This window comes from Staurois parvus, unplaced genomic scaffold, assembly GCF_062004578.1.
Source record: "Staurois parvus isolate SC_StPar_1 unplaced genomic scaffold, SC_StPar_1.0 ptg000218l, whole genome shotgun sequence".
NCBI lineage: Eukaryota > Metazoa > Chordata > Amphibia > Anura > Ranidae > Staurois > Staurois parvus.
In genome coordinates this window covers 362,130-377,797 of record NW_028318014.1, presented here as the reverse complement: position 1 = coordinate 377,797, position 15,668 = coordinate 362,130, and positions in this window count along the sequence as shown.

Genomic DNA, 15,668 nt, shown 5'->3' with positions numbered 1-15,668 from the left:
CCACTGCAGCCTACCACCACGGCCAGTAGTGGTGCCGGTGTGCACGGAGGAAGCAGCAGTCAGCCAGTGAGGAGTATCGGGGGCAAAGTTTCCTACTCGGCGGTGTGGCAATTTTTCGTCAAGCCGCCCGAGGAAGTAAACGTAGCCGTATGTCGACTATGTGGCCAGAAAGTCAAGCGTGGCCAGGGGGCCCATGTTGGGACTACAGCGTTGCGGCAGCATATGCAGCGTCGCCATTTGGTGGCCTGGGAAAACCGTGATAAAGATACGGCGGTTCTGCCCGCCCCAGCCCCCGCTCCATCACCCGCTCCGTTACTTGCTCCGTCACCCGACGTCAATCGCCCTCCATCAGCCAGTCAAGGCTCCAACACCTCTGCTGAGGGGAGTTGTCGCTCGTTGGCATCTTCCGCTCGTTCAGATGCTCCTTCTCCTGCTACTCCTCTTCACGGATTCCGTCAGCAGTCTTTCTTGGAATCCGTTTCCAAGAGACAACAGTTTGCGAGCACGCACCCGACGGTGCAGAAGCTGAACGTCCTCCTGTCCAAGTTGCTGGTGCTGCAGTCCCTCCCTTTCCAAGTGGTGGACTCAGCACCTTTCAGAGAAATGATGGCTTGTGCCGCGCCGCGGTGGAGAGTGCAAAGCCGTCATTTCTTCGCCAAAAAGGCAGTGCCAGCCCTGCATTCACATGTAGAAGACATGGTGGGCCAGTCTTTGAGCATGTCGGTCTCTGCCAAAGTGCACGGCAGCGCCGACGTGTGGAGCTGTAACTATGGTCAGGGACAGTACATGTCATTTACGGCCCACTGGGTGAACGTGGTGCCGTCACAGCCGCACCAGCAACTTGGACAGGTCACGCCGCTTTTGCCTCCACGTTTGCACGTCCTTGGTCCGGCAAAGATGTCCGCCTCTACCACCTCTTCTTCCGCCGTGTCCTCAGCCGCCACCCCCGTGCCAAGTCCCATTACCCGACCGGCATATCACATGTGCAGGGCGCAACGGTGTCACGCTGTTCTGCACCTGGTATGCCTTGGCGAACGTAGTCACACAGGGGAGGAACTTCTGAGTGTAATGAACAGAGAAATCGACAGATGGCTGTCTCCGCGCAAACTGAAAATCGGAACCATGTTGACCGACAACGGAAAGAACATGGTGTCTGCTCTGCGTCAAGGAAGGTTGTGCCATGCGCCATGCATGGCTCACGTGTTCAATCTGGTTGTCAAGCGGTTCCTAAAATCCACCATCCCACTGCAAGACATCCTTAAAATGTCACGTAAACTTTGCATGCATTTCAGCCATTCCTACACCGCAAAGCACACCCTCCTTGAGCTGCAGTGGCAGAACGGAATTCCACAGCATCGCCTGATCTGCGACGTTGCAACAAGGTGGAATTCAACCCTACACATGTTAGACCACCTTTACTTACAGCGAAAGGCCATCACCGATTTCCTGATGTTACAAGCGGATAAAGGTACTCCCCTGTGTAACTTCGATGTCAGCCATTGGCAGCTCATGCGTGACACCTGCCGCTTGCTCAGGCCCTTTGAGGAGGCCACGCTATTCGTGAGTCGCCAGGACTATGGGAAGAACGACGTCATTCCTCTGTTGCACGTCCTTGAACAAATGCTGTTAACAATGGCTGGTCAGGGTGCGGTAGACGTGGCGCACAGATCTCAACGCCACATGACCCCTGTGGGGGCAGGACAGGAAGAAGAGGAGGAGGTAGAGGAGGACATTTGTGCTCAGGAATTATTGAGTGAAATGGGTGGTTTTTCCACTCAGCGGACAGGAGTGGAGGAGCAGGAGCATCTGGTAGAGGAGGAGGAGGAGGAGACAGAGGACCCAGACGCACCGTGGCAGTATGCTGTGGAGATGGAGGCAGGGAGTCCCTCGCATTCCTTGTCACAAATGGCCCATAGCATGCTCGGTTGCTTGCGTAGCGACAGCCGAATAATAACCATCAGACAGAGGGATGACTTTTGGCTGTCCACCTTGTTGGACCCTCGCTACCGTTCCAAAATGGTGGCCTTTTTCACACCTGCTGAGAGGGAGGCCAAAATAACGTACTATAAAAACCACCTATGTAGTCAGTTGGTCTCTGCCTTTGTGCGCCAACGTCCATCCTCAGACACTGTGGGCCCTGTGCGCTCGCGTTCCGCTGCCATGGCAGCAGGGGAGGGGTGGGGTGGTAGGAGCAGTGGCAGCTCCACCAGCAGCGGCTGCCTCAGTCTGCAGTCGATGATGAGTAGCTTTCTTCACCAGCGCAGTGAGGAAACTACTAACCAGCCGCAGCAGCAGCAGCAGCATCAGCATCAGGTGGACCTGGAGCAGGACCTCAAACAACAGGCTTGGGCCTACTTGGACAGCACCCTGCCAACCGAGGTAGACAATCCCCTTGACTACTGGTCAACGAAACTTGACCTTTGGCCCCAACTAGCTGAATTTGCCCTTGAAAGGCTGTCATGCCCGGCCAGTAGCGTGGCATCGGAGCGCGTGTTTAGTGCGGCAGGAGGTATTGTAACTCCGCGGAGGACACGACTGTCCACCCAAAGTGTGGAGAGACTCACGTTTGTGAAAATGAATCAGGCGTGGATTAGTCTGGATTTCAAACCACCAGTTCCTGACACAACTGACTAAATCCGCCATGAATCATGCCTCAAACATGTGCCACTTTGAGGTCTCCTCACACACTGCTGGTGTGTAGAATTTTTTGACATAGGGTGCTGGCAGATTACGGGCCTCCCATAGCTGCTGCCAGGCCCCTAATCTGCCATAGGCCCCTATATACCGCCTCCTCATGCTGCTGCCAGGTCCAGAGTCTCTCATGGGTCCCTGTACGGCCTCCCATTGCTGCTGTCTCCATCGCCACACTCTGCCATGTGCCACTTTCAGGTCTCCTCACACACTGCTGGTGTGTAGAATTTTTTGACATAGGGTGCTGGCAGATTACGGGCCTCCCATAGCTGCTGCCAGGCCCCTAATCTGCCATAGGCCCCTATATACCGCCTCCTCATGCTGCTGCCAGGTCCAGAGTCTCTCATGGGTCCCTGTACGGCCTCCCATTGCTGCTGTCTCCATCGCCACACTCTGCCATGTGCCACTTTCAGGTCTCCTCACACACTGCTGGTGTGTTGAATTTTTTGACATAGGGTGCTGGCAGATTACGGGCCTCCCATAGCTGCTGCCAGGCCCCTAATCTGCCATAGGCCCCTATATACCGCCTCCTCATGCTGCTGCCAGGTCCAGAGTCTCTCATGGTTCCCTGTATGGCCTCCCATTGCTGCTGTCTCCATCGCCACACTCTGCCATGTGCCACTTTCAGGTCTCCTCACACACTGCTGGTGTGTAGAATTTTTTGACATAGGGTGTTGGCAGATTACGGGCCTCCCATTGCTGCTGCCAGGCCCCTAATCTGCCATGGGCCCCTATATACCGCCTCCTCATGCTGCTGCCAGGTCCAGAGTCTCTCATGGGTCCCTGTACGGCCTCCCATTGCTGCTGTCTCCATCGCCACACTCTGCCATGTGCCACTTTCAGGTCTCCTCACACACTGCTGGTGTGTAGAATTTTTTGACATAGGGTGTTGGCAGATTACGGGCCTCCCATTGCTGCTGCCAGGCCCCTAATCTGCCATGGGCCCCTATATACCGCCTCCTCATGCTGCTGCCAGGTCCAGAGTCTCTCATGGGTCCCTGTACGGCCTCCCATTGCTGCTGTCTCCATCGCCACACTCTGCCATGTGCCACTTTCAGGTCTCCTCACACACTGCTGGTGTGTAGAATTTTTTGACATAGGGTGCTGGCAGATTACGGGCCTCCTATAGCTGCTGCCAGGCCCCTAATCTGCCATAGGCCCCTATATACCGCCTCCTCATGCTGCTGCCAGGTCCAGAGTCTGTCATGGGTCCCTGTACGGCCTCCCATTGCTGCTGTCTCCATCGCCACACTCTGCCATGTGCCACTTTCAGGTCTCCTCACACACTGCTGGTGTGTAGAATTTTTTGACATAGGGTGCTGGCAGATTACGGGCCTCCCATAGCTGCTGCCAGGCCCCTAATCTGCCATAGGCCCCTATATACCGCCTCCTCATGCTGCTGCCAGGTCCAGAGTCTCTCATGGGTCCCTGTACGGCCTCCCATTGCTGCTGTCTCCATCGCCACACTCTGCCATGTGCCACTTTCAGGTCTCCTCACACACTGCTGGTGTGTAGAATTTTTTGACATAGGGTGCTGGCAGATTACGGGCCTCCCATAGCTGCTGCCAGGCCCCTAATCTGCCATAGGCCCCTATATACCGCCTCCTCATGCTGCTGCCAGGTCCAGAGTCTCTCATGGGTCCCTGTACGGCCTCCCATTGCTGCTGTCTCCATCGCCACACTCTGCCATGTGCCACTTTCAGGTCTCCTCACACTGCTGGTGTGTAGAATTTTTTGACATAGGGTGCTGGCAGATTACGGGCCTCCTATAGCTGCTGCCAGGCCCCTAATCTGCCATAGGCCCCTATATACCGCCTCCTCATGCTGCTGCCAGGTCCAGAGTCTCTCATGGGTCCCTGTACGGCCTCCCATTGCTGCTGTCTCCATCGCCACACTCTGCCATGTGCCACTTTCAGGTCTCCTCACACACTGCTGGTGTGTATAATTTTTTGACATAGGGTGCAGGCAGATTACGGGCCTCCCATAGCTGCTGCCAGGCCCCTAATCTGCCATAGGCCCCTATATACCGCCTCCTCATGCTGCTGCCAGGTCCAGAGTCTCTCATGGGTCCCTGTACGGCCTCCCATTGCTGCTGTCTCCATCGCCACACTCTGCCATGTGCCACTTTCAGGTCTCCTCACACACTGCTGGTGTGTTGAATTTTTTGACATAGGGTGCTGGCAGATTACGGGCCTCCCATAGCTGCTGCCAGGCCCCTAATCTGCCATAGGCCCCTATATACCGCCTCCTCATGCTGCTGCCAGGTCCAGAGTCTCTCATGGTTCCCTGTACGGCCTCCCATTGCTGCTGTCTCCATCGCCACACTCTGCCATGTGCCACTTTCAGGTCTCCTCACACACTGCTGGTGTGTAGAATTTTTTGACATAGGGTGTTGGCAGATTACGGGCCTCCCATTGCTGCTGCCAGGCCCCTAATCTGCCATGGGCCCCTATATACCGCCTCCTCATGCTGCTGCCAGGTCCAGAGTCTCTCATGGGTCCCTGTACGGCCTCCCATTGCTGCTGTCTCCATCGCCACACTCTGCCATGTGCCACTTTCAGGTCTCCTCACACACTGCTGGTGTGTAGAATTTTTTGACATAGGGTGTTGGCAGATTACGGGCCTCCCATTGCTGCTGCCAGGCCCCTAATCTGCCATGGGCCCCTATATACCGCCTCCTCATGCTGCTGCCAGGTCCAGAGTCTCTCATGGGTCCCTGTACGGCCTCCCATTGCTGCTGTCTCCATCGCCACACTCTGCCATGTGCCACTTTCAGGTCTCCTCACACACTGCTGGTGTGTAGAATTTTTTGACATAGGGTGCTGGCAGATTACGGGCCTCCTATAGCTGCTGCCAGGCCCCTAATCTGCCATAGGCCCCTATATACCGCCTCCTCATGCTGCTGCCAGGTCCAGAGTCTGTCATGGGTCCCTGTACGGCCTCCCATTGCTGCTGTCTCCATCGCCACACTCTGCCATGTGCCACTTTCAGGTCTCCTCACACACTGCTGGTGTGTAGAATTTTTTGACATAGGGTGCTGGCAGATTACGGGCCTCCCATAGCTGCTGCCAGGCCCCTAATCTGCCATAGGCCCCTATATACCGCCTCCTCATGCTGCTGCCAGGTCCAGAGTCTCTCATGGGTCCCTGTACGGCCTCCCATTGCTGCTGTCTCCATCGCCACACTCTGCCATGTGCCACTTTCAGGTCTCCTCACACACTGCTGGTGTGTAGAATTTTTTGACATAGGGTGTTGGCAGATTACGGGCCTCCCATTGCTGCTGCCAGGCCCCTAATCTGCCATGGGCCCCTATATACCGCCTCCTCATGCTGCTGCCAGGTCCAGAGTCTCTCATGGGTCCCTGTACGGCCTCCCATTGCTGCTGTCTCCATCGCCACACTCTGCCATGTGCCACTTTCAGGTCTCCTCACACACTGCTGGTGTGTAGAATTTTTTGACATAGGGTGCTGGCAGATTACGGGCCTCCTATAGCTGCTGCCAGGCCCCTAATCTGCCATAGGCCCCTATATACCGCCTCCTCATGCTGCTGCCAGGTCCAGAGTCTGTCATGGGTCCCTGTACGGCCTCCCATTGCTGCTGTCTCCATCGCCACACTCTGCCATGTGCCACTTTCAGGTCTTCTCACACACTGCTGGTGTGTAGAATTTTTTGACATAGGGTGCTGGCAGATTACGGGCCTCCCATAGCTGCTGCCAGGCCCCTAATCTGCCATAGGCCCCTATATACCGCCTCCTCATGCTGCTGCCAGGTCCAGAGTCTCTCATGGGTCCCTGTACGGCCTCCCATTGCTGCTGTCTCCATCGCCACACTCTGCCATGTGCCACTTTCAGGTCTCCTCACACTGCTGGTGTGTAGAATTTTTTGACATAGGGTGCTGGCAGATTACGGGCCTCCTATAGCTGCTGCCAGGCCCCTAATCTGCCATAGGCCCCTATATACCGCCTCCTCATGCTGCTGCCAGGTCCAGAGTCTGTCATGGGTCCCTGTACGGCCTCCCATTGCTGCTGTCTCCATCGCCACACTCTGCCATGTGCCACTTTCAGGTCTCCTCACACACTGCTGGTGTGTAGAATTTTTTGACATAGGGTGCTGGCAGATTACGGGCCTCCCATAGCTGCTGCCAGGCCCCTAATCTGCCATAGGCCCCTATATACCGCCTCCTCATGCTGCTGCCAGGTCCAGAGTCTCTCATGGGTCCCTGTACGGCCTCCCATTGCTGCTGTCTCCATCGCCACACTCTGCCATGTGCCACTTTCAGGTCTCCTCACACACTGCTGGTGTGTAGAATTTTTTGACATAGGGTGCTGGCAGATTACGGGCCTCCCATAGCTGCTGCCAGGCCCCTAATCTGCCATAGGCCCCTATATACCGCCTCCTCATGCTGCTGCCAGGTCCAGAGTCTGTCATGGGTCCCTGTACGGCCTCCCATTGCTGCTGTCTCCATCGCCACACTCTGCCATGTGCCACTTTCAGGTCTCCTCACACACTGCTGGTGTGTAGAATTTTTTGACATAGGGTGCTGGCAGATTACGGGCCTCCCATAGCTGCTGCCAGGCCCCTAATCTGCCATAGGCCCCTATATACCGCCTCCTCATGCTGCTGCCAGGTCCAGAGTCTCTCATGGGTCCCTGTACGGCCTCCCATTGCTGCTGTCTCCATCGCCACACTCTGCCATGTGCCACTTTCAGGTCTCCTCACACTGCTGGTGTGTAGAATTTTTTGACATAGGGTGCTGGCAGATTACGGGCCTCCTATAGCTGCTGCCAGGCCCCTAATCTGCCATAGGCCCCTATATACCGCCTCCTCATGCTGCTGCCAGGTCCAGAGTCTGTCATGGGTCCCTGTACGGCCTCCCATTGCTGCTGTCTCCATCGCCACACTCTGCCATGTGCCACTTTCAGGTCTCCTCACACACTGCTGGTGTGTAGAATTTTTTGACATAGGGTGCTGGCAGATTACGGGCCTCCCATAGCTGCTGCCAGGCCCCTAATCTGCCATAGGCCCCTATATACCGCCTCCTCATGCTGCTGCCAGGTCCAGAGTCTCTCATGGGTCCCTGTACAGCCTCCCATTGCTGCTGTCTCCATCGCCACACTCTGCCATGTGCCACTTTCAGGTCTCCTCACACTGCTGGTGTGTAGAATTTTTTGACATAGGGTGCTGGCAGATTACGGGCCTCCTATAGCTGCTGCCAGGCCCCTAATCTGCCATAGGCCCCTATATACCGCCTCCTCATGCTGCTGCCAGGTCCAGAGTCTGTCATGGGTCCCTGTACGGCCTCCCATTGCTGCTGTCTCCATCGCCACACTCTGCCATGTGCCACTTTCAGGTCTCCTCACACACTGCTGGTGTGTAGAATTTTTTGACATAGGGTGCTGGCAGATTACGGGCCTCCTATAGCTGCTGCCAGGCCCCTAATCTGCCATAGGCCCCTATATACCGCCTCCTCATGCTGCTGCCAGGTCCAGAGTCTGTCATGGGTCCCTGTACGGCCTCCCATTGCTGCTGTCTCCATCGCCACACTCTGCCATGTGCCACTTTCAGGTCTCCTCACACACTGCTGGTGTGTAGAATTTTTTGACATAGGGTGCTGGCAGATTACGGGCCTCCCATAGCTGCTGCCAGGCCCCTAATCTGCCATAGGCCCCTATATACCGCCTCCTCATGCTGCTGCCAGGTCCAGAGTCTGTCATGGGTCCCTGTACGGCCTCCCATTGCTGCTGTCTCCATCGCCACACTCTGCCATGTGCCACTTTCAGGTCTCCTCACACTGCTGGTGTGTAGAATTTTTTGACATAGGGTGCTGGCAGATTACGGGCCTCCTATAGCTGCTGCCAGGCCCCTAATCTGCCATAGGCCCCTATATACCGCCTCCTCATGCTGCTGCCAGGTCCAGAGTCTGTCATGGGTCCCTGTACGGCCTCCCATTGCTGCTGTCTCCATCGCCACACTCTGCCATGTGCCACTTTCAGGTCTCCTCACACACTGCTGGTGTGTAGAATTTTTTGACATAGGGTGCTGGCAGATTACGGGCCTCCCATAGCTGCTGCCAGGCCCCTAATCTGCCATAGGCCCCTATATACCGCCTCCTCATGCTGCTGCCAGGTCCAGAGTCTCTCATGGGTCCCTGTACGGCCTCCCATTGCTGCTGTCTCCATCGCCACACTCTGCCATGTGCCACTTTCAGGTCTCCTCACACTGCTGGTGTGTAGAATTTTTTGACATAGGGTGCTGGCAGATTACGGGCCTCCTATAGCTGCTGCCAGGCCCCTAATCTGCCATAGGCCCCTATATACCGCCTCCTCATGCTGCTGCCAGGTCCAGAGTCTGTCATGGGTCCCTGTACGGCCTCCCATTGCTGCTGTCTCCATCGCCACACTCTGCCATGTGCCACTTTCAGGTCTCCTCACACACTGCTGGTGTGTAGAATTTTTTGACATAGGGTGCTGGCAGATTACGGGCCTCCCATAGCTGCTGCCAGGCCCCTAATCTGCCATAGGCCCCTATATACCGCCTCCTCATGCTGCTGCCAGGTCCAGAGTCTCTCATGGGTCCCTGTACGGCCTCCCATTGCTGCTGTCTCCATCGCCACACTCTGCCATGTGCCACTTTCAGGTCTCCTCACACACTGCTGGTGTGTAGAATTTTTTGACATAGGGTGCTGGCACATTACGGGCCTCCCATAGCTGCTGCCAGGCCCCTAATCTGCCATAGGCCCCTATATACCGCCTCCTCATGCTGCTGCCAGGTCCAGAGTCTCTCATGGGTCCCTGTACGGCCTCCCATTGCTGCTGTCTCCATCGCCACACTCTGCCATGTGCCACTTTCAGGTCTCCTCACACTGCTGGTGTGTAGAATTTTTTGACATAGGGTGCTGGCAGATTACGGGCCTCCTATAGCTGCTGCCAGGCCCCTAATCTGCCATAGGCCCCTATATACCGCCTCCTCATGCTGCTGCCAGGTCCAGAGTCTGTCATGGGTCCCTGTACGGCCTCCCATTGCTGCTGTCTCCATCGCCACACTCTGCCATGTGCCACTTTCAGGTCTCCTCACACACTGCTGGTGTGTAGAATTTTTTGACATAGGGTGTTGGCAGATTACGGGCCTCCCATAGCTGCTGCCAGGCCCCTAATCTGCCATAGGCCCCTATATACCGCCTCCTCATGCTGCAGCCAGGTCCAGAGTCTCTCATGGGTCCCTGTACGGCCTCCCATTGCTGCTGTCTCCATCGCCACACTCTGCCATGTGCCACTTTCAGGTCTCCTCACACACTGCTGGTGTGTTGAATTTTTTGACATAGGGTGCTGGCAGATTACGGGCCTCCCATAGCTGCTGCCAGGCCCCTAATCTGCCATAGGCCCCTATATACCGCCTCCTCATGCTGCTGCCAGGTCCAGAGTCTCTCATGGTTCCCTGTACGGCCTCCCATTGCTGCTGTCTCCATCGCCACACTCTGCCATGTGCCACTTTCAGGTCTCCTCACACACTGCTGGTGTGTAGAATTTTTTGACATAGGGTGTTGGCAGATTACGGGCCTCCCATTGCTGCTGCCAGGCCCCTAATCTGCCATGGGCCCCTATATACCGCCTCCTCATGCTGCTGCCAGGTCCAGAGTCTCTCATGGGTCCCTGTACGGCCTCCCATTGCTGCTGTCTCCATCGCCACACTCTGCCATGTGCCACTTTCAGGTCTCCTCACACACTGCTGGTGTGTAGAATTTTTTGACATAGGGTGTTGGCAGATTACGGGCCTCCCATTGCTGCTGCCAGGCCCCTAATCTGCCATGGGCCCCTATATACCGCCTCCTCATGCTGCTGCCAGGTCCAGAGTCTCTCATGGGTCCCTGTACGGCCTCCCATTGCTGCTGTCTCCATCGCCACACTCTGCCATGTGCCACTTTCAGGTCTCCTCACACACTGCTGGTGTGTAGAATTTTTTGACATAGGGTGCTGGCAGATTACGGGCCTCCTATAGCTGCTGCCAGGCCCCTAATCTGCCATAGGCCCCTATATACCGCCTCCTCATGCTGCTGCCAGGTCCAGAGTCTGTCATGGGTCCCTGTACGGCCTCCCATTGCTGCTGTCTCCATCGCCACACTCTGCCATGTGCCACTTTCAGGTCTCCTCACACTGCTGGTGTGTTGAATTTTTTGACATAGGGTGCTGGCAGATTACGGGCCTCCCATAGCTGCTGCCAGGCCCCTAATCTGCCATAGGCCCCTATATACCGCCTCCTCATGCTGCTGCCAGGTCCAGAGTCTCTCATGGGTCCCTGTACGGCCTCCCATTGCTGCTGTCTCCATCGCCACACTCTGCCATGTGCCACTTTCAGGTCTCCTCACACACTGCTGGTGTGTAGAATTTTTTGACATAGGGTGCTGGCAGATTACGGGCCTCCCATAGCTGCTGCCAGGCCCCTAATCTGCCATAGGCCCCTATATACCGCCTCCTCATGCTGCTGCCAGGTCCAGAGTCTCTCATGGTTCCCTGTACGGCCTCCCATTGCTGCTGTCTCCATCGCCACACTCTGCCATGTGCCACTTTCAGGTCTCCTCACACACTGCTGGTGTGTAGAATTTTTTGACATAGGGTGCTGGCAGATTACGTGCCTCCCATAGCTGCTGCCAGGCCCCTAATCTGCCATAGGCCCCTATATACCGCCTCCTCATGCTGCTGCCAGGTCCAGAGTCTCTCATGGGTCCCTGTACGGCCTCCCATTGCTGCTGTCTCCATCGCCACACTTTGCCATGTGCCACTTTCAGGTCTCCTCACACACTGCTGGTGTGTAGAATTTTTTGACATAGGGTGCTGGCAGATTACGGGCCTCCCATAGCTGCTGCCAGGCCCCTAATCTGCCATAGGCCCCTATATACCGCCTCCTCATGCTGCAGCCAGGTCCAGAGTCTCTCATGGGTCCCTGTACGGCCTCCCATTGCTGCTGTCTCCATCGCCACACTCTGCCATGTGCCACTTTCAGGTCTCCTCACACTGCTGGTGTGTAGAATTTTTTGACATAGGGTGCTGGCAGATTACGGGCCTCCTATAGCTGCTGCCAGGCCCCTAATCTGCCATAGGCCCCTATATACCGCCTCCTCATGCTGCTGCCAGGTCCAGAGTCTGTCATGGGTCCCTGTACGGCCTCCCATTGCTGCTGTCTCCATCGCCACACTCTGCCATGTGCCACTTTCAGGTCTCCTCACACACTGCTGGTGTGTAGAATTTTTTGACATAGGGTGCTGGCAGATTACGGGCCTCCCATAGCTGCTGCCAGGCCCCTAATCTGCCATAGGCCCCTATATACCGCCTCCTCATGCTGCTGCCAGGTCCAGAGTCTGTCATGGGTCCCTGTACGGCCTCCCATTGCTGCTGTCTCCATCGCCACACTCTGCCATGTGCCACTTTCAGGTCTCCTCACACACTGCTGGTGTGTAGAATTTTTTGACATAGGGTGCTGGCAGATTACGGGCCTCCCATAGCTGCTGCCAGGCCCCTAATCTGCCATAGGCCCCTATATACCGCCTCCTCATGCTGCTGCCAGGTCCAGAGTCTCTCATGGGTCCCTGTACGGCCTCCCATTGCTGCTGTCTCCATCGCCACACTCTGCCATGTGCCACTTTCAGGTCTCCTCACACTGCTGGTGTGTAGAATTTTTTGACATAGGGTGCTGGCAGATTACGGGCCTCCTATAGCTGCTGCCAGGCCCCTAATCTGCCATAGGCCCCTATATACCGCCTCCTCATGCTGCTGCCAGGTCCAGAGTCTGTCATGGGTCCCTGTACGGCCTCCCATTGCTGCTGTCTCCATCGCCACACTCTGCCATGTGCCACTTTCAGGTCTCCTCACACACTGCTGGTGTGTAGAATTTTTTGACATAGGGTGTTGGCAGATTACGGGCCTCCCATAGCTGCTGCCAGGCCCCTAATCTGCCATAGGCCCCTATATACCGCCTCCTCATGCTGCAGCCAGGTCCAGAGTCTCTCATGGGTCCCTGTACGGCCTCCCATTGCTGCTGTCTCCATCGCCACACTCTGCCATGTGCCACTTTCAGGTCTCCTCACACACTGCTGGTGTGTTGAATTTTTTGACATAGGGTGCTGGCAGATTACGGGCCTCCCATAGCTGCTGCCAGGCCCCTAATCTGCCATAGGCCCCTATATACCGCCTCCTCATGCTGCTGCCAGGTCCAGAGTCTCTCTTGGTTCCCTGTACGGCCTCCCATTGCTGCTGTCTCCATCGCCACACTCTGCCATGTGCCACTTTCAGGTCTCCTCACACACTGCTGGTGTGTAGAATTTTTTGACATAGGGTGTTGGCAGATTACGGGCCTCCCATTGCTGCTGCCAGGCCCCTAATCTGCCATGGGCCCCTATATACCGCCTCCTCATGCTGCTGCCAGGTCCAGAGTCTCTCATGGGTCCCTGTACGGCCTCCCATTGCTGCTGTCTCCATCGCCACACTCTGCCATGTGCCACTTTCAGGTCTCCTCACACACTGCTGGTGTGTAGAATTTTTTGACATAGGGTGTTGGCAGATTACGGGCCTCCCATTGCTGCTGCCAGGCCCCTAATCTGCCATGGGCCCCTATATACCGCCTCCTCATGCTGCTGCCAGGTCCAGAGTCTCTCATGGGTCCCTGTACGGCCTCCCATTGCTGCTGTCTCCATCGCCACACTCTGCCATGTGCCACTTTCAGGTCTCCTCACACACTGCTGGTGTGTAGAATTTTTTGACATAGGGTGCTGACAGATTACGGGCCTCCTATAGCTGCTGCCAGGCCCCTAATCTGCCATAGGCCCCTATATACCGCCTCCTCATGCTGCTGCCAGGTCCAGAGTCTGTCATGGGTCCCTGTACGGCCTCCCATTGCTGCTGTCTCCATCGCCACACTCTGCCATGTGCCACTTTCAGGTCTCCTCACACTGCTGGTGTGTTGAATTTTTTGACATAGGGTGCTGGCAGATTACGGGCCTCCCATAGCTGCTGCCAGGCCCCTAATCTGCCATAGGCCCCTATATACCGCCTCCTCATGCTGCTGCCAGGTCCAGAGTCTCTCATGGGTCCCTGTACGGCCTCCCATTGCTGCTGTCTCCATCGCCACACTCTGCCATGTGCCACTTTCAGGTCTCCTCACACACTGCTGGTGTGTAGAATTTTTTGACATAGGGTGCTGGCAGATTACGGGCCTCCCATAGCTGCTGCCAGGCCCCTAATCTGCCATAGGCCCCTATATACCGCCTCCTCATGCTGCTGCCAGGTCCAGAGTCTCTCATGGTTCCCTGTACGGCCTCCCATTGCTGCTGTCTCCATCGCCACACTCTGCCATGTGCCACTTTCAGGTCTCCTCACACACTGCTGGTGTGTAGAATTTTTTGACATAGGGTGCTGGCAGATTACGGGCCTCCCATAGCTGCTGCCAGGCCCCTAATCTGCCATAGGCCCCTATATACCGCCTCCTCATGCTGCTGCCAGGTCCAGAGTCTGTCATGGGTCCCTGTACGGCCTCCCATTGCTGCTGTCTCCATCGCCACACTCTGCCATGTGCCACTTTCAGGTCTCCTCACACTGCTGGTGTGTTGAATTTTTTGACATAGGGTGCTGGCAGATTACGGGCCTCCCATAGCTGCTGCCAGGCCCCTAATCTGCCATAGGCCCCTATATACCGCCTCCTCATGCTGCTGCCAGGTCCAGAGTCTCTCATGGGTCCCTGTACGGCCTCCCATTGCTGCTGTCTCCATCGCCACACTCTGCCATGTGCCACTTTCAGGTCTCCTCACACACTGCTGGTGTGTAGAATTTTTTGACATAGGGTGCTGGCAGATTACGGGCCTCCCATAGCTGCTGCCAGGCCCCTAATCTGCCATAGGCCCCTATATACCGCCTCCTCATGCTGCTGCCAGGTCCAGAGTCTCTCATGGTTCCCTGTACGGCCTCCCATTGCTGCTGTCTCCATCGCCACACTCTGCCATGTGCCACTTTCAGGTCTCCTCACACACTGCTGGTGTGTAGAATTTTTTGACATAGGGTGCTGGCAGATTACGTGCCTCCCATAGCTGCTGCCAGGCCCCTAATCTGCCATAGGCCCCTATATACCGCCTCCTCATGCTGCTGCCAGGTCCAGAGTCTCTCATGGGTCCCTGTACGGCCTCCCATTGCTGCTGTCTCCATCGCCACACTTTGCCATGTGCCACTTTCAGGTCTCCTCACACACTGCTGGTGTGTAGAATTTTTTGACATAGGGTGCTGGCAGATTACGGGCCTCCCATAGCTGCTGCCAGGCCCCTAATCTGCCATAGGCCCCTATATACCGCCTCCTCATGCTGCAGCCAGGTCCAGAGTCTCTCATGGGTCCCTGTACGGCCTCCCATTGCTGCTGTCTCCATCGCCACACTCTGCCATGTGCCACTTTCAGGTCTCCTCACACTGCTGGTGTGTAGAATTTTTTGACATAGGGTGCTGGCAGATTACGGGCCTCCTATAGCTGCTGCCAGGCCCCTAATCTGCCATAGGCCCCTATATACCGCCTCCTCATGCTGCTGCCAGGTCCAGAGTCTGTCATGGGTCCCTGTACGGCCTCCCATTGCTGCTGTCTCCATCGCCACACTCTGCCATGTGCCACTTTCAGGTCTCCTCACACACTGCTGGTGTGTAGAATTTTTTGACATAGGGTGCTGGCAGATTACGGGCCTCCCATAGCTGCTGCCAGGCCCCTAATCTGCCATAGGCCCCTATATACCGCCTCCTCATGCTGCTGCCAGGTCCAGAGTCTGTCATGGGTCCCTGTACGGCCTCCCATTGCTGCTGTCTCCATCGCCACACTCTGCCATGTGCCACTTTCAGGTCTCCTCACACACTGCTGGTGTGTAGAATTTTTTGACATAGGGTGCTGGCAGATTACGGGCCTCCCATAGCTGCTGCCAGGCCCCTAATCTGCCATAGGCCCCTATATACCGCCTCCTC